The sequence below is a fragment of the Chiloscyllium plagiosum genome, unplaced genomic scaffold, assembly GCF_037043375.1.
Source record: "Chiloscyllium plagiosum isolate Xiang-an unplaced genomic scaffold, Cpla_swu_hap1 HiC_scaffold_7, whole genome shotgun sequence".
NCBI lineage: Eukaryota > Metazoa > Chordata > Chondrichthyes > Orectolobiformes > Hemiscylliidae > Chiloscyllium > Chiloscyllium plagiosum.
In genome coordinates, this window is record NW_028270145.1 from 48,491,445 (window position 1) to 48,510,779 (window position 19,335).

The following is a 19,335-nucleotide window of genomic DNA, read 5'->3' on the forward strand; positions in this document are numbered from 1 at the left end:
AAACAGGGATTCATTTCATGGAGTTCTCTGCACTCTTTTCAAAGTCTCAATATCATCAATCGTCAGTCACTGTTTTCTAACAGAGGCTTTTATATGGACAAAATAATATGCTGCATCTGTCCTGAATGTCTACACCAAACCCCACCCTTCATTTCCAGTCCTTTGCCCAAAGGCAGGTCAATCTACAGTTCACCACAGGTAGAGCAAGGAGACAGCTCCCAGCAGCATGGGGATCAAACTCTGTACCATCGGCACTAACTGGATTGAAGCCAACTATTAAGCCATCTGAGCTAACCATCACCCAACAAGACTGAGTTGCTACGATAGCATGCGCAATTAATTATGGTGGTTAAAGCTCAGATTTTGTTTCCATCACATGGCTCTCACCTACTTTTATAGCCTGCCGCTGACTTATGTTGAAAAGATTTACCTGTTCAGCCACATTTTGAATGCACTTCTGGCCATCAATTTCTGGAATAAGACTTGAACACAGAGTTTATGACTCAGAGACAGGGATGGTAGCCAATGTGTCACAAGTCCATGATAACACCCTACCCACTGTATGATAAAGAACACAAATTTAGTTGTGTACTCATATGAAAAAAATTACAAACTGATTCAACGGCTGTTTTTGACAATAGTGCAGGGCAGGATATATTGCTCAACTATGGCAGATAAAATTTTGTATTGTGCAAGGTATGAGAAACCATTTCACCCTAAAGTCAGAGTCATACAGCACAGAAACAAGTCTAACTCTTCCTTGGCGACTAGATATCCTAAACTAATCTATTCCCATTTGCCATCATTTGGCCCATATCCATCTAAACCTTCCTATTTATGAAAACATCCAGATGTCTTTGAAATGTTGTAATTGTACCCACCTCCTCTGGCAGCTCGTTTCATGCACTTTGAACATCCTCACCATCTTCCCTGGCAGATACATTTCTGAAATGTGTTGTAGCACAGAAGGCCTTAAGTGAGATATACAGAAGAGTTCCCAAGCTTTCGTCAATAGGACCACCGTGGTTTTCTCAAATGCATTAATGACTTGGATTTAGAGGTATAGGTTTGCACTTTTAAAGCTTACAAATGACATAAAACTTGCAAGTATGGTAAATATTGAGGAAAATACCAATAGACTTCATGAGGCCATGGACAGCCTGATAGAATATGTGGACACATGACAGATGAAATTCAGCATGGCAGAGTGTGAGATAATGCAAAAGTGACAAAAGACAAGCTAAGTGGTACAATTTTAAAGGGTGAGGCAAGAACAACAGGGGATTCTTGTGCACAAATATTTTATGGTTGCAGGGTTAACAATGCATTGGAAACTTAGGATTTATAAAAGCATTCAGTACAAAAACAAGGAAGTTAGGCTCAGCATTATAAAACATTAGTTTGGCCAACTGGATTACTGAATCCAGTTATGAGTATTTAGTAAGAATGTGAATGTTTTGAAAAGGGTACAGCAGAGATGTTAGAATGGTAACACAAATCAGGGATTATTCTCCTGAATAGAATAGAGAAGTTGGCGCTGTTCTCCTTTGAGACTAGAAGGGTAGAAGATAGCAATGTTTAAAGATGTTTTACGCACTGATTGATTGGTTAGCATTTGGAATGCACTGCTTGATAGGTAGGTGGCTATTGATTCAGTTGTAACCTTCAAATGGCATTGAATGAACTTTTTGAAAAGGAATTGTAGAGATATAAAGAAAAGTTGAGGGAGTGGGACTAACTTGGATCTGGGGTCGTCGACTGGCCTCTCTCCAGGATGTGCTAGTCTACATTAAAGTTTAACAAATACAGACCTTTAATTTGTTGTTTAGAAGGTGTCCATACTAACCTCTATACAAGAATAGATAAATAAATCTGTAAACATGTATTGAATATAATTCTAAATACTACTAAGTGCCATCTAGTGGTTACTTAAATACAAAATGGATAAGAATTGCATTCAATATCTTAAGTGTTCATAGATAATACCTGCAAATCTGAACATTCAATACACAATTTCCCAGCTCACCCCACCAATAATTCTGATCAAAGCAGGGTTGTTTGCCTCAAATTAAGTATCAACTGAGTTTCAACAATTAGCATGTCATAGAGTCATAGAGATGTACAGCATGGAAACAGACCTTTGGTCTAACCTGTCCATGCCGACCAGATATCCCAACCCAATCTACTCCCACCTGCCAGCACCTGGCCCATATCCCTCCAAACCCTTCCTATTCATATACCCATCCAAATGCCTCTTAAATGTTTGTGAATCACAAGGTTTTGGCGGAAGTACCATTCTAGAGTTTAAGCTTAAAAATTAATGCTGACATCACAGTGAAATATATTAAGGGAGTTCTCCACTTTTAGAGGCGCCAACTTTTTTTAAAAAATTCATTCACAGGATTTGGGCATCACCAGCTAGGTCAGCATTTATTGCCCATACTTTATTACCCAGAGTACAGTTATGAGTCAACCTCATCGTTGTAGGTCTAGCGTCATATGTAGGCAAGATCAGGTAAGGGGAACAGATTGCTTTCCCTAAAGGACATTAGTGAACCAGATGGATTTTCCTAACAATTGTTAACAGTTTCACAGTCATCATTAGACTCTTACTTCCAGAGTGATTTGAGTCTAAGTCCCCAGAACATTACCCAGGTCTCTGGATTAATAGTCCAGCAGTAATACCACAAGGCTATTATGTCTCTGACTCTCAGATGTGATGATACACAAAGATCTCACCTCTCTGAAAGGGTGGATATGGAAGATCTCACAGGAGTATTTTAAATAGTACAGTTGTATCCTCAGTATCCTGGCCAATACTTATTCCTTAATCAACAAAACAGACAAAGAATATCTGGTCACTATAACATTGCTATTTTTGGGAGTTTGCTAACTACAAATTGGAAGCTGTATTTTCTACATTTTAACAATAATCCAGTTAAGGATAAGCCATTTTCATAAAATAAATTATGATTTATAATTCATTTATTATTTGTGCATTGTGCCTTTATTTATAAAATCAAAGATCCTGTAATTTTTTTAAAACCAGTTTCTGAATCAGCCACCTCACCTTTCAACAATTTATGCACACACAATCCCAGTCTCTCTGGTCCTGTACCTCAGTTAAAATTGTGGCATGTATTTTAAATTGCTTTTCCTCATGTATTGTACCAAAATATACCAACTTACAGTTTTCTACATTAAATTTTAACTGACATCTTTGAAATTCCAGTGCTGTTGTATGACCCAAGGAGAATCATAAGGTTGTAACGATTACATCCATAATTTTCACTCTTACTTCTCTTAGCATTCACAGATGCACCCTATTAAGTCCTTCTCACTTATCAACCTTTAAGTACAGTGGCCTTTTTAATATAGTTGCTTCATTAATGTTTACTCTCTCAAGTATCTCAACTACCTCCTCTTTCTCACCATGGATTTGGCAGCATCACTTTCTTGGTGAGAACAGATGCAAAGCATTCATTTTGTAGCTCACCCATGCACCCTGTCTCCATACAAATCCCTTTTTCATTCCCTAATTCCATTTTATTAACCTCTTGCTATTTATATGCTGATGGAAAATTTTGCATTCCCTTTCAAGTTAGCTGCCAGTTCCTTCTTCAACTCTCTTCACTTTAGTTTCCTTTATCACTTCACTTTGAAGTTTCTGTGTTTAGCCTAGTTTTCAGTTATAAGACTGTCATAGATGTCATTTTCTTGTTCCATCATACTCTCAATCCTTCTTGTAATCCAGATGATTTTGGTTTTGACTACCTTCCCCTTCCCCTTGATGGGAATGTACCTCAATGGAACCTGAAGCTCTTTAAAGATAGGTCAGTGCTCCGTTATAATTTTTCCCACCAACTTTTGATTCTAATTCACGTTTTCACTTTAAAATTATTTTTCCTCCAATTAAGTATTGTACATTATACTTTGCCTTTCTCTTTTCTAAAGCTAGTCTAAACTTTATGATAAAATGACCACTGTGTCCTATGCGTAATCCAACAGACATCTGATCAAATTGACTCACCTCCTACTCCAAAACCAGATAAAATATTGTATCCTTCTCTATTAGGGTAGGACCACTGTGATCGAGAAAATTCAGCTGAACAGAAATTCTTCCTCCTCTCCAATCTTTGTACTACTACTATTACCAAAATCTATGTTAATAATTTATGTTCCTTATTATTACTATTACTACTTTTTTATTTTTGCACCTCTCTGTAATGTTTCTGCAAATTTGCTCTTCTATATCTTTCTCAGTATACCAAGTGATAGAGTATAGCCCATAATAGAATATACCCAGTGGGGTGATAGCACCTCTCACAGATTTATCTCTTCATTCCTCCAGAACATCCTCTTCGCTCATTACAACCCTGACCCTTTCTAAAACTTGCTCAGGAGTACTTACTAACAATCCTGCTTTTCGAGTGTGATTTCCATTATCACACATTATACCTCAAGTAGCTGTTTGTGCCTGCAGTTCACCAACTTTATCTACCACATTAATTTACATTTATGCATGACAATCTTAATTTAGATGTTCTTACATTACTTAGTCTGACGTAAGTGTAAGCTTTGCGGGCCTTACAGAATTTGAACTGAAATCCCAATATTAGTTTGATTATTTGAGAATTTAATAAATAAGGCAACAGGAGAGAGTCTACTGCCGTATATCAGGAAACATTACTCAGGTTACAGATAATACCCATTAAAGCAAGGTAGGAATTTTATGGGCATACTATGCATCAACTTTTATTATTGTCACTTCACTAAGGTAACAGGATAGTTTGAAATGCTCTTTATCTCTTTATTAAAGAAAAAGGAAGGCATTTGCAGTCAGCTTGCAAAGACTGATACCTTTGAACTCTTGTCTCAATCTTTGTTTATGTTGGGGAAGTTCCCATTAATTCAGATTTGGAGTTACCTGTCTTCTGACTGGCTTTGCATGGAATGCTTGGAAAGAGTATATGTTACACTTTTATACTTTAAAAGCAAAACTAAAACAGAAGATCAGAAGGTAAATATTAATCACAACAAATTGTTGTACAGAATATGTTAAAATATAAATGATTATACAATTACAAATGTAAACACATTGTTACAAAGATAACTCTAATACAAAAGCAATGTTTAGTAAATTGGTTTACTTCTAACACACCAATACAAGAACAATGCAGTGGTTATGATTTCTTGGTAAGGGCTAACAAGCTGTGAGTATACAATCTCTGTCTTTTTCAAGGTTGATGTGGAGGTACCGGTGTTGGACTGGGGTGGACAAAGTTAAAAATCTCACAATACAGTACCAGGTTATACCAGGTTTATTTGGAAGCACTAGTTTTTGGAGCGCTGCTCCTTCGTCAGGTTGCTAGTGGTGTAGAATCATAAGACACAGAATGTATAGCACAAGACCACAGTGTCATGCAACTGAGACAATATCTTGAACAAATTTAGATTGCTGTTCAGTCTTTCATCTTTTAGAATGGGTTGCAGGTTTCAATTCATTAATATGTAAATCCCAGAAATCTGCAGGCAGTCAATCCTTGTGACATTTTATAAACTCCTACTTTGGAAAGAGAACAAGTCTGACGCAAGGTTAGAATACAGACAAACTCTAATGCATTGTCTGAGCTGAGATATCATTTTTTAAATATAAGTTTTTAACCTTAAGTTATCGAGGGAATGTGACTTATAAGGAATTCTGGAATTTACATATAAATGAACCAAAACCTGCAACTCATTCGAAGGTGAAAGACTTAACAACAATCTAGGTTTGTTCAACATATCATTTCAGTTGCATGACACTAATCTTTTGCTATAAATTCTATGTCTAATTATCTTATAGTCCACAACCAGCTGATGAAGGAGCGTCGCTCTGAAAGCTAGTGCTCCAAACAAACCTGTTGGACTATAACCTGGTGTTGTTGGATTTTTAACTTTATTCAGCCTTGGAATTCTGGATGCACAAGCTAGATATAAACAAAACAGAACACTCTCAGTCTTACAGGTATAAGTTTAAAACATTAGGTCATTGACTTTACTGTGTTCACAATCACATGCTGCATGTTTTTGCCAATTAATGTCACATGATGCTATAGTATCAAGATCTGCATTCTCTATATTTAAGCAGAATAATACATTAATCAACAAATATATTTTTGCTGTATGTTTACAACTAAATTAAGTCAATCATGAAATATTAATTTTCCTCCAATTGCTACACACTTAATACTTTTCTTTTTCTCACGTGTTTTTTCTCTCAATCCATTGAGCACCTCATTCATCCTTCCTATGGTTGTACATTCTTTGGGTGCCTATCCTTCAGCAAAGATAGCTTAAACTCTCTTCCAGTTCCAACAATATTTTATGTTTTATGGTACAACATAGACTGGGACTGCCATAGTATTAAGGGTTTAGGTGGAGAGGAATTTGTTAAGTGCGTACAAGACAATTTTCTGATTCAGTATGTGGATGTACCTATTAGAGAAAGTGCAAACTTCACCTACTCCTGGGAAATAAGGCAGGGCAGGTGACTGAGGTGTCAGTTGGGGGAGCACTTTGGGGCCAGCTACCACAATTCTATTAGTTTTAAATAGTGATGGAAAAGGATAGACCAGATCTAAATTGGAGGAAGGCTAAATTTGACGGTATTAGGCAAGAATTTTCAAAACTAATTAGAGGCAGATGTTCACACTTAAAGGGACAGCTGGAAATGCGAAACCTTCAGAACTGAGATAACGAGAGTGCAGAGACAGTATATTCCGGTAAGGATGAAAGGAAAGGCTGGTAGATGTAAGGAATGCTGGGTGACTAAAGAAATTGAGGGTTTGGTTAAGGAAAAGAAGGAAGCATAAGTCAGGTATAGACAAGATAGATCGAATGAATCTTTAGAATATAAAGGCAGTAGGAGTATACTGAAGAGGGAAATCAGGAGGGTAAAAAGGGGACCTGAGAAAGCTTTGTCAAGTAGAGTTAAGGAGAATCCAAAGGGTTTTTACAAATACATTAAGGACAAAAGGTTAATTAGGGAGAGAATAGGGCCCCTCAAAGATCAGCAAGGTGGCCTTTGTGTGGAGCTGCAGGAAATAGGGGACTAAATGATTATTTTGCATCAGTGTTTACTGTAGAAAAGGACGTGGAAGATATAGAATGTAAGGAAATAGATAGTGACATTTTGAAAAATGTCCATATTACAGAGGAGGAAGTGCTGGATGTCTTGAAACACATAAAAGTGAATAAATCCCCAGGATCTGATCCAGTGGACTCTAGAACTCTGTGGGAAGCGATTGCTGGGCCCCTTGCTGAGATATTTGTATCATCAATACTCACAGGTGAGGTGCCAGAAGACTGGAGGTTGGCTAATGTGGTGCCACTGCTTAAGAAGGGTGCTAAGGACAAGCCAGGGAACTACAGACCAGTGAGCCTAACATCGGTGGTGGGCAAGTTGTTGGTGGGAATGTTGAGGAACAGGATATACATGTATTTGGAAAGGCAAGGACTGATTAGGGATAGTCAACATGGCTTTGTGTGTGGGAAATCATGTCTCACAAATTTGATTGAGTTTTTTGAAGAAGTAACAAAGAGGATTAATGAGGGCAGAGCAGTGGACATTATCTATATGGACTTCAGTAAGGCGTTCGACAAGGTTCTCCATGGGAGACTGGTGAGCAAGGTTAGATCTCATGGAATACAGAGAAAACTAGCCATTTGGATACAGAACTGGCTCAAAAGGTAGAAAACAGAGGGTGGTGGTGGAGGGTTGTTTTTCAGACTGGAGGCCTGTGATCAGTGGAGTACTTCAAGGATTGGTGCTGGGTCCACTCCTTTTCATCACTTATATAAATGATTTGGATGCGAGCACAAGAGGTATAGTTAGTAAGTTTGCAGATGATACCAAAATTGGAGGTGTAGTGGACAGCGAAGAAGGTTACCTCAGATTACAACGGGATCTTGACCAGATGGGCCAATGGGCTGAGAAGTGGCAGATGGAGTTTAAGTTAGATAAATGCGAGGTGCTGCATTTTGGGAAAGCAAATCTTAGCAGAACTTAAACACTTAATGGCAAGGTCCTAGGGAGTGTTGCTGAACAAAGAGACCTTGGAGTGCATGTTCATAGCTCCTTGAAAGTGTAGTCGCAGGTAGATAGGATAGTGAAGGCGGCATTTGGTATGCTTTTCTTTATTGGTCAGAGTATTTAGTACAGGAGTTGGGAGGTCATGTTGCAGCTGTACAGGAAACGATTAGGCCAGTTTTAGAATATTGCATGCAAATCTGGTTTCTTTCCTATTGGAAGGATGTTGTGAAATTTGAAAAGGTTCAGAAAAGATTTAGAAGGATGTTGCCAGGGTTGGAGGATTTGAGCAATTGGGAGAGGTTGAATAGGCTGGGTTGTTTTCCCTGGAACGTTGGAGGCTGAAGGGTGACCTTAGACAAAGTCTCTTGCTTGGGGGGCGGGGAGTCCAGAACTGGAGGGCATAGGTTTAAGATGAGAGGGGAAAGATATAAGAGACCTAAGGGGCAATGTTTTCACGCAGAGGGTGGTACGTGTATGGAATGAGCTGCCAGAGGAAGTGGTGGAGGCTGGTACAATGGCAACATTTAGAAGGCCTTTGGATGGGAATATGAATAGGAAAAGTTTGGAGGGATATGGGCTGGGTGCTGGCAAGTGGGACTAGATTGGGTTAGGATATCTGGTTGGCATGGACGAGTTGGACTGTTTCCGTGCTGTACATCTCTATGAATCTATGACTAATATCTCTCTCTCTCAACCACAAATAATAAAAACATTATACTACCTCGGCTGTTAAAAAGTTGCTGGAAAAGATCAGCAGGTCTGACAATATCTGTCAAGAGAAATCAGAGCTGACGTTTTGGCTCTGGCTCCGCAGTTCTTTTTGCAGCATAATTAAAGTTTGTTAATTAAAAATAAGCTTTGCTTCCAAAGCACCTATCTTCTGAGTATGAACATACCGTCATACGTAACAGTTGAAACGTCAAATCATGGTTTGACAGAGTCGTGCTAAGGTTCAGAAAAGAAATGTTTTACTTCAGGATTTTGGATATCCAGTTGTTGTACTTAATGTTTAATTTCAGAGCAAATTTAGATCATTTTTTTTAATTTTTGTTGTCTCCTCCAGAAATCTCATCTGCTGCAGGTGTCGAACACCTCATAATCCTCATTTTTTTTAAAAAAGGAACAGAATCAGATCTTGATGAAGTTAGATGAAGTAATGGGGGAGGAAGTTCATGTGAAGCATAATCATAAGAATCGAGCATGTGGCCTACCTTTGTGCTGTAAATAGTTTTTAATACAATGCAAGATCTTTCGATTTTGACATTACTGACATATCTGCAAAAGTGTGCTTCATTTCCAAAAATTTGGCTATTCTTTGAAACAGCAATAATGCAGATGTTGACAAAAGGAAAATGGAAGCAATAACTTGATAACTGAGGATAATAAAATGAAACATCTTCCTAAAGGATTTGATATCTTGAAAATCACCACTGTTATTTCCTGGTCTTCAATCACTCCCAATGATCTATGAAGTTGAACAAATTAAGAATCATACTTGCAAACACATTGTGTCAATAAATGAGTGGCAAATGTCAAAGTGGTGGGAAACTCCAAACACTCTAAAATGAGAATTAACAAGCTACTTATGCAAAATATCTATGAGCATGAACACTTAAATAATAGCATAAGCTGGTGTATTTGTATACAACAGGTTAAAAGACAGTTTGATGATAAAATGCTTTAATAAAGTTCACAATTTAAAACTAAACCAAAACAATGTTGTCAATCATCGATACTGAGGAATATTTAAATTTGTTTCAACTCATTTTCATCTCATTATTAATAGGCACTTGTTAGCCTACAAAGGATTTGTATCAATTCAGGGCAATAATCATCCATTTTACCCATGAAAGTTATGATTATCTTTTGCGGTTCTCTCTGATAATACACAAGACAGCAAGGTTCTCCAGTTTACATGGTTCCAGATGGGAATCCTTAAGCTTCTGGCAGAAGAGAGATGAACTGGGTCCCCTTCTGGCTATTCCCTCCATTAGTTGCAACAAGGTTACAATAAAATGATTCCTTCCCTTGTGATTGCCTTTCTCCCATGAACATGAACTTATGTTTTATAAGGAGCTAATCTAATCACGCGTTCTTGAATTTACAAAAAAGAACGATTTTATTAATTACTACATGCATAAAGAACTAGAAATGCAATACATGCATACATACATATTGGAAATAAGAGGAGAGTCTATAAAGATAAGTGTAAAAAAGAAAAATGTGGATTAGTTTCTGAACTGTTTGAGAAGTGCAGATAGTTGAATATTGCAGCAGTAGTAATTGAGATCATCAGTAACATTGACATTAGTCATTGAAAAGTCAGTCTCACAATCCCTAGGTTTGGAGATTTGTTGAGATTCTGTAGTTCTGAGATTCTGTTATTGGTTTTCAGGATGACAGAGAGTCCATCTCTTGTCCTGTTTTCCTTTAGTCTGGCTTCGAGCTAGCTATCTTCCAGAACTCATGAGTGAGAGTTCTTCACTTACTACACATGAATAACGAGCGCACATTTCTTCAACTGTAGCCTTCACAGCACCCTACTCAAATCCAACTGGCACACATGAGAACATTCGGTCGCACCAGTACAGTCTAGCACAGTTGAAACTGGAACAGAAATTGTTGGAAAAACTCAGTAGGTCTGGCAGCATCTGTGGAGAAAAAACAGAGTTAATGTTTTGGGTCCAGTGACCCTTCCTCAGAACTGATGGTAGTTAGGAGAAGGTCCATATGTATGCTGAAAATGGATTGGGGTATGTAGAAGAGGAAACAATACGTGGAGCCCAGAGACAGAAAAACAGTTGAACAGGCAAAGGCACAGCTAAACTGTAACCTGGGGAAATCCATAGCTGTTCATGGGGACCACTAGTGGCTGATAATGGACTGTTTGTGGTAGCAACCCATGTGATGACAGGGTCTGGTGTGCACGTGTTGGGGTAAGATCATGGAAGAAGATGCTCAGGTCCTAAAATTATTGAACTCAATACTGAGTCCTGAAAGCTGCAGGATCCCACAATGGAAAATGAGGTACTGTTCTTCCAGCATGTACTGAGATTCACTGCAGCAAGCATGAGATAAATTGCTGGTCAGGGAACACAGCAGACAACAGGAAATTTCACTGTCATTTGTAGTTGCTCGGCAAAGGGGTCACCCAGTTGTATTTAGTCTCGCAATGTAGAAAAGACCACATTGTGAGCAGTGAATACAGTTGACTAGATTGACTGAAGTGCAGGTAAATCACTGCTGGTCATGGAAGGTATGTCTGGAGCCTTAAATAGTAAAGAGGGAGGAAGTAAATGGGTCAGGTGTTGCACCTTCTGCGATTGAATGGGAAGGTGCCATGGAAGAGAGATATTGGGAGTGGAGGAAGAGTGGACCAGGGTGTCTTGGAGGAACATGACAGGAGGTAGCATCCCTCTGGATGTGACGAAAACGTCGGCTAATGATTCTTTGGATGCGGGTACTGGTGGAATGGTGGGGACAAAAGGGACCTTGTCAGTATTGTGGGTGGGAAGAGAGGCAGTGAGGGCCGAAGTGTGGGAAAGGGGTCAGACACGGTTGAAGGCTCTGTCAACCACAGGTGTGGGGAATTCTCAGGTGGAGGAAGAAGGTTGAGGATACCCCATCACCATGATTGACAGGGCAACCTGCTATTGAGTATTGTGATTTTAGTCCCTCATTATCTTTGTAGTTGCATGAAATCACAGTCCAGTTTGTTTTGACTTGCCTCTTTAAACCTTTGAAGGGCTGTTGTTTGAAGTTTCCTCTGGAGTGGAATTCCATGGATCTCTCTTCCTCTCCAGTCATTTATTTTACATTTGTAGTTATTCTGGCTGTGGTCAGCTACCTTTAAAACATGATATATTTTGGAATTAAAAGTTAAAAATATCCATAGTACTTTAGGGTTCTGACCCATGTTCATGACAGGTTTATACATACATAACATACAGCCTAGACTCAGTAGCACAGCATATTTAGTTAACAAAGTATAGAGAAAGATTATGTACATTATCAATTCTTGCTCATTTACCATCACCCAGTCACTGAGTTGGCTTCCAAAGGTTTGCTACTACCCAGCTCTACCCCACCACCATTGCATTCCTGAACCACTCCACTGCTGATGCTCCAATCCATCCAAATCTGGAAATCAACAGTAAGTGAAAAGGTTTCAGGTTACACAATGAGCAGGGCCAATAGACTGACATTTAACCTTACAAAAATGGAAGACAAGCAGCACCAACTCAATAATTCTATCTTCCAAAACAGATAAACCGTATTGGCAAGTGGAATCAATAATGCCTGTTGTAAAGATCAACATACGAAATAGAAGGCAGGGATTGATTTACCACTCAGTCTAATCACGATCATCAGTAAATGATGGAAGGTGTCATCAACAGGGATATCAAGTAGTACCTGCTCAGTGATCCTCAATTTGGGTTCCACCAGGGTCACTCAGCGCCTGACTTCATTAGAGCTTCGGTTCAAACATGGACAAAACAGCTGAATTCCAGAGAGTGACAACTCTTAACATAAAGGCTGCATTTGGGTGACTGTGGCAGTAAGGAACCATAGCAAAACTGTAATCAATAGGTATCACGGGCAAAACTCTCTGGTCGTTGCAGTCATACCTGACACATCAGAAGATGGACGTGGTTGTTGGAGGTCAGTTTTCTCAGCTCCAGGACATCTCTGCAGGAGTTTTTCAGGGCAACTATCCTCGGCCCAACTATCTTCAGCTACTTCATCAATGGCTTTCTCTCCATCAGAAGGTCAGAAGTGGGGATATTTGCCAACGATTGCACAATGTTTAATGTTCAGTGACTCCTCAGATACTAAAGCAGTCCATGTTCAAATGCAACAAGATCTGGACAATATCCAGGATTGGGCTGACAAGTGACAACTAACATTCATGCCACACAAATGCCAGCCTATGACCAATAAGAGACAATCTCACCACCGTTCCTTCATAATCAAATGGTGATAACATCACCAAATCCCCCACAATGGCCTGGGGTTATCATTGATCAGAAACTCAACTGGACTAATTACATAAACAACCGACCGACTCCCACAGCTACCTAGACTACACCTCTTCCCACCCTGCCCCCTGTAAAAACGCCATCCCATATTCCCAATTCCTTCATCTCCGCCGCATCTGCTCCCAGGAGGACCAGTTCCAAAACCGTACAACCTCCTTCTTCAAGGACCGCAATTTCCCGTCAGACGTAGTCGACAATGCTCTCCACCGCATCTCTTCCACTTCCCGCTCCTCCGCCCTTGAGCCCCGCCCCTCCAACCGCCACCAGGACAGAACCCCACTGGTCCTCACCTACCACCCCACCAACCTCCATGTACAACATATCATCCGCCGCCATTTCCGCCACCTCCAAACGGACCCCACCACCAGTGATATATTTCCCTCCCCTCCCCTATCAGCGTTCCGAAAGGACCACTCCCTCTCGTGACTCCCTCGTCAGGTCCACACCCCCCACCAACCCAACCTCCACTCCCGGCACCTTCCTCTGCAACCGCAAGAAATGCAAAACTTGCGCCCACACTTCCCCCCTTACTTCCCTCCAAGGCTCCAAGGGACACTTCCATATCTGCCACAAATTCACTTGCACCTCCACACACATCATCTATTGCATCCGCTGCACCCGATGTGGCCTCCTCTATATTGGGGAGACAGGCTGCCTACTTGCGGAACGTTTCAGAGAACACCTCTGGGACACCCGGACCAACCAACCCAACCACCCCGTAGCCCAACACTTTAACTCCCCCTCCCAGTCCACCAAGGACATGCAGGTCCTTGGACTCCTCCATCGCCAGACCATGGCAACACGACGGTTGGAGGAAGAGCGCCTCATCTTCTGCCTGGGAACCCTCCAACCACAAGGGATGAACTCGGATTTCTCCAGTTTCCTCATTTCCCCTCCCCCACCTTGTCTCAGTCAAATCCCTCGACCTCAGCACCGCCTTCCTAACCTGCAATCATCTTCCTGACCTCTCCGCCCCCACCCCACTCCGGCCTATCACCCTTACCTTGACCTCCCTCCACCTATCGCATTTCCAAAGCCCCTCCCCCAAGTCCCTCCTCCCTACCTTTTATCTTAGCCTGCTGGACACACTTTCCTCATTCCTGAAGAAGGGCTTATGCCCGAAATGTCGATTCTCCTGTTCCTTGGATGCTGCCTGACCTGATGCGTTTTTCCCGCAACACATTTTCAGCTAATTAATAAACACAGTGGCTACAAGAGCAGGTCAGAGACTAGGAATACTGCAACAAGTAACTTACCTCCTGACACCCCAAAGATTGTCCATCATCTTCAAGGCACAAGTCAGGAGTGTGATGGAATAATTCGCACTAGCCTGATTGAGTGCAACCCCAACAACACTCAAGAAGCTTGACACCATCCAGGACAAAGCCGCCCACTTGATTGGCACTACATCCAGGTGAAAGTGAGGACTACAGATGCTGGAGAGGAGAGTCAAGAGTGTGGTGCTAGAAAAGCACAGCAGGTCAGGCAGCATCCGAGGAACAGGAGAATCAACATTTCAGACAAAAGCCCTTCATCAGGAATGAGGCTGTGAGCCGAGGGGGTGGGATAGGTCATGAGGGCGGTGCCAAGTTGGAAGGTCGGAACTGGGATAAAGTGGGGGGAGGGGAAATGAGGAAACTGGTTAAATCCACATTGATGTTATGTGGTTGGACAGTCCCAAGATGGAAGATGAGGCGTTCTTCCTCCAAGCATCAGTGGTTAGGGCTTGGTGATGGAGGAGGCCCAGGAACTGCATGTCCTTGGCAGAATGGGAGGGGGAGTTAAAGTGTTCAGCCACGGGGGGGGGGGCAGGTTGCTGCAGGTGTCCTTGAGATGCTCTCTGAAGCCCATTGCGATTAGACATTTTGTCTCCCCAATGTAGAGGAAACCGCATTGGTAGCAACGGATACAGTAAATGACATGTGTGGAACTGCAGGTAAAACTTTGAGAGAGGCCCTCCTTTGGGGCCTTGGATGGAGGTGAGGGAAGACATGCTGATGCAGGTTTTGCAATTCCTGCTGTGGCAGGGGAAGGTGAGGGAGGATCGGTTGGTGGGGGGGTGTGGATGTGACAAGGGAGTCGCAGAGAGAATGGTCTTTATGGAAAGCGGATAGGGGTGGGAGGGAAATGTATCTTTGGTGGTGGGGATCATTTGTAGGTGGTGGAAATGGCGGAGGATGATACAATGTATACGGAGGTTGGTGGGTGGAAGATGAGGTCTGGGGGATTCTGACCTTGTGGTTAGAGAGATGAGGTTCGAGGGCAGGGGTGTGGGATCTGGATGAGATACGCTGGAGGGCATCATCAACCACGTGGAGGGGAAATTGTGGTCTTTAAAGAAGGACACTATCTGGTGTGTTCTGTTGTGGAACTGGTCCTCTTGGAAGACATGGCACTACATCCACCATGGACACTCAGTATAGATGTGTAGATGCACTGCAGAAATTCAAAGAGACTCAGAAGGCACCTTCCAAACCCACGACCATTTCCATCTAAAAGGACAAGGGCAGTAGATATATGAGAACACCACCACTTTCAAGTTCCCCTCCAAGCCACTCACCATCCTGATTTGGAAATATATCGCCGTTCTTTCACAGTCGCTGGATCAAATCCTGGAATTCGTTCTCTAATGGCTTGGTGGGTCACCCCACAGCAGGTGGACTGCAGCAGTTCAAGAAGGCAGCTCAACACCAGCTTCTCAATAGTAACCAGAAACGGGCAATAAATGCTAGCCAGCCAGTGACACTCACATCCCACAAATGAATACATTTTTTAAAAATGACAAAACTTCTTGCTCCATTCCATTCACACTACAACAAAGGCAGGAAGAGGAATTACTCAACTAAATTGCAGAGAACTAGCAGAAACTTGAAGGACTGAATTGGTTCTTTCTGTACTGTTGACATCTTATAATTTTATTTGATACAAATGTAGAGTAGTAAGCACAGGCAGTTGGGGAGGGCAGTCCCATTTGACCACTGCATCAATTAAACTGTAGCCATGTGAAAATCCACATGAATTAGAGGATTTTTCCAATTCAGTTCCAGCAAGGTGAGTCAGGATAGATAAGTTTGAAAAAAAAAGTAAACACAGAAGAATATGCATTCTTAAAACAATGGGACCATGGACTTCAGTCAACCTATTGATAATTGGTGATGAATCTTGCTAAGGACAGAGAGTTAGATTTAGTTATTGAGATATAAGAGGCATAGTCTGATTAGCCTGCACCTCTAAAGTTCAAAATCCTTAACTTGTCCAATAAAAGACAATTTCAAAATCATAGGTTAAAACCCTACTTAAGGTCATAACTTTAAATTTGTCATTTTTAATTGCATAACTAACTTAACAGCAAGGGACAGATACATACAAATTAGTATTGACATATAGGTCTCAGAAGAGTGCCCTCACAGTTGGTATCACAGTGAAGCAGTATGGGAAATGTGTCCTCATGGTTTATAGTTTCTAAGAGCTGTACACTGTAGTAACAACAAACAGGAAACAAGTGATCTTATTTGATACCAAGCAACTTCCAAAAGGCTTATTTTGAAGGGGTAATTCAAGCAGGATAGCTGAAAACTGTAGCGTGCTTCTCCTGCTCTATGTGAGAATCCGGGTATATTTCCAGTACTCAGGACCAGCACGTCTGCAGGAAATGTCTCTAGCTGCACCTCCTGGAAGCTCAGTTTTTGGAGCTCAAGTGGCAGCTGGAGACACTGTGGAGCATCTGTGAAGCTGAGGTAATTGTGGACAACACATACAGAGAAGTGGTCAGACCACAGGGTAAGATTCCACAGGCAGAAAGGAAATGGGTGACCACCAGGCATGTTAAGAAATCTAAGCAGACAATGCAGAAATCCCCTGTGGCCATTCTCTTGAAAAACAGATATATTGTTTTGGGTGCCATTGAGGGGAACAGAGTTTCAAGGGAAAACAGCAACAGCCAAATTCATTGCACCACAGTTGGCTCTGTTGCACAGGGGAGAAGCAAAAAAGAAAGACGGTGAAGTTGCATTACTGGTTAAAGAAGATATAAACACAATCTTGACAGAAGATATTTCTATAGCTCAATATAGAATCTGTGTGGGTAGAACTCAGATGATAAATACAGCTGTTGTGGATAAAATGATCAAGGGATATGGGGAAAGGGTAGGATTAGGGTACTGAACTTGATAATCACTCATCACATTGAATAAGGAAGCAAGCTCAAATATAGTCATAGAGCTGTAAAGCATGGAAACACACCCTTTGGTCCAACTCATCCATGCCAACCAGCTAGATATCCTAAATTAATCTAGTCCCATTTACCAGCATTTGGCCCATTCCTGATGAAGGGCTCTGGCCTGAAACGTCGATTCTCCTGCTCCGAGGATGCTGCCTGACCTGCTGTGCTTTTCCAGCAACACACTCTCGACTTTGGCCCATATCTCCCAATCCCTTCCTATTCATGTCCCCATCCAGATGTCTTTTAAGTGTTGTAATTATACCAGCCTCCACCATTTCCTCTTGCATCATATGCCATACACACATCAATCTCTGTGTGAAAAAGTTGCCCCTTAGGTCCCTTTTCAACCTTTCCCCTCTGACCTCTAGTTTTGGACTCCCCTACCCAGGGGAAAAGACCTTGGCAATTTAACCCTATTCATGCCCCTTGTGATTTATAAACTTCTAAGATCACCCCTCAGCTTTGGATGCTGCAGGGAAAATGGCCCCAGCCTATTCAGCCTCCCTATAAGTCAAACCCTCCAATCCTAGCAACATCCTTGTACATCTTTTCTGAACCCTTTCAAGTTTCACAACATCATTCCTATAGCAGGGAGATCAGAACTGAATGCAGTATTCTAAAATACAACATGACCTCCCAACTCCTAAACTCAAATACACTGACCACTAAAGGCAAGCATACCAAGCACCTTCTTCACTACCCTGTCTGAAAAGAACTGCAGAGGCACTGGTCTGTCACTAATTCACCCCTTATTTAGTTGTGCATAGTATACAGGCTGTCGTCAGCCAGCTCAGAGTCAGCCACCTGAACTGAGGAGATGCTAAATCCTCTGTCAATATTGGTCAGTCAGGGCTTCCTGATTGGGCTATTAACCTGGGCCAATCAAAAATCTCATAGTCAATGAGGTCCACCTGGTTTCAAACACGACAGTGCCTACGTCGAGGAACTATGAACTTGCATTCTAAGGTCTCTCCTACTCATATCTTCCATGTTTCTATAGATAATAACTGCTGAAATCCCCAACAGAAATTTGTATTTCTAATAAGAAGGCTCATTGCACCTGATCAAACACATTCTCAACATCCAAGGGATATTGGCACTTAGAAAACTATTGATTTTCTTTAAAGAAAATAATCTCACTAAAATAGTCTTTAGTAAAAACTTTGCATTTTCATACAAAAAAACCCTCTAGTGCCTTCAAATACATAAGATCCATTTCATCTCCGTTTAATGCTGTGTGGACAGAAGTACATAGCTCAAGGTATAAACAATTTATGCATTATTTCAAGTATTCATAAGTGTAGTGTTTAATGATACAGTTTTTGAGCTAATCACCAGTGATTCAATGATATATTTAGTGTGACAAACATTAATAATGCATCATTGGTGCAGAAGGAATACTAAAGTTAGCTTTGAGAACCAAAGTTAGCTATGAATACTATAGAAAGTCAAATCCACTGGATTATCAGTGCTTCACAATCATTTATGTTTTACACTGTGTTGCATTTTCATTTTTTGTAACATTTCAGCCAGGTCTTGATTCTTGCACTTAGTTAAATCATTTACTGAGATATTTCCACACAGATCATTCCCTCCGCAACTCCCTTGTTAGGTCTATGGTCCCCACCAACCCACCCTCCACGTTCCCATGCCACCACAAGAAATGCAAAACCTGCGCACACACCTCTCCCCTCACTTCCATCCAAGACCCCAAAGGATCCATCTACATCCCACAGAGATTTACCTGTACTTCCACACGTCATCTACTGTGTCCACTGCTCTCAATGTGGTCTCCTCTACACTGGGGTGGCAGGTTGCCAACTTACGGAACATTTCAGAGAACATCTCTGGGACACGCACTAAACAACCTCACTGTCCTGTGGCCGAACACTTCAACTCCCCCTCCACCAAGGGCATGCAAGTCCTGGGCTTCCTCCACTGCCAAACTCTAGCCACCTGACGCCTGGAGAAAGAACGCCTCATCTTCCACTTTGGGACCC

The 19,335-nt window shown here is 41.3% G+C and overlaps 1 protein-coding gene across 1 annotated transcript in view; it reads right to left on the reverse strand.

Annotated features, from left to right (window-relative positions):
- Nucleotides 1–4,691: 4,691 nt before the first annotated feature.
- The window catches only part of rbm45 (RNA binding motif protein 45), a 109,601-nt gene continuing 94,957 nt past the window's right edge, over nucleotides 4,692–19,335 (reverse strand). Inside the window, exons 10-11 of the transcript XR_015757662.1 lie at nucleotides 11,802–11,921; nucleotides 4,692–10,725 (exon numbers count right to left, since the gene is read on the reverse strand). The gene's annotated coding sequence lies outside the window, so the exon portion shown is untranslated. The remainder of the gene's footprint in view (nucleotides 10,726–11,801; nucleotides 11,922–19,335) is intronic.